Here is a 761-nt window from a genome sequence, read left to right on the forward strand (position 1 = left end):
CAGACACATTACACACACCGCGCGCATCCCTTATATGCACAAACCACTYGCACACCCCTCATGCACACACTGTCCGTACACACACAACTACATATCCCCCAAACACGCATTAAACACAGACACGCTACGCACATCCCTTATAGACACACTCATCCCCGATGCGCACACATTTGTACACGGACAAGCTTTGCATGCCGCTTACACACCTGAACACCCCTCTGTGATCCCTATATATGAACACCCTGTGCACAGACACCCCCTATGTGTGCACAGACACACTTTACACCTCATACACACACACACCCTTTACACACAGACGCTGTGTAAAGGCGATGCACGTCCCATCCCCTACACACGTACCGGACACACACGGTGCACGTACACCCTGCTTGTATACATGCACACCCCATGCACGCACCCCCCCCCCCCGGTGCCCGCTCGGACACGCGTGCCACACACACCCCATATGCGCAGCCTGTGCAAGCAGACCCTGCACAGACCCTACACGGGGTCCCTACGCGCATGGACCCTAAGCAGATTCTACTTGGGGACCCTACACATACCCTATGCTGGGACCCTACGCAGACCCTATGCGCAGACCCTACATGGACCCTACGTGGGACCCTATGCAGGGACTACACAGACCCTATGCAGACCCTATGCACGAACTCTATGCACGGACACTACACGCAGCCCTTGTGCACGCGCATGGGCCACACCTGCATCGCGGAAGGGGTGCAGCGGCTTTGTGGGCTCGATTT

Source organism: Apteryx rowi, unplaced genomic scaffold (assembly GCF_003343035.1).
Source record: "Apteryx rowi isolate R43461 unplaced genomic scaffold, aptRow1 scaffold_1113, whole genome shotgun sequence".
NCBI classification, from domain to species: domain Eukaryota; kingdom Metazoa; phylum Chordata; class Aves; order Apterygiformes; family Apterygidae; genus Apteryx; species Apteryx rowi.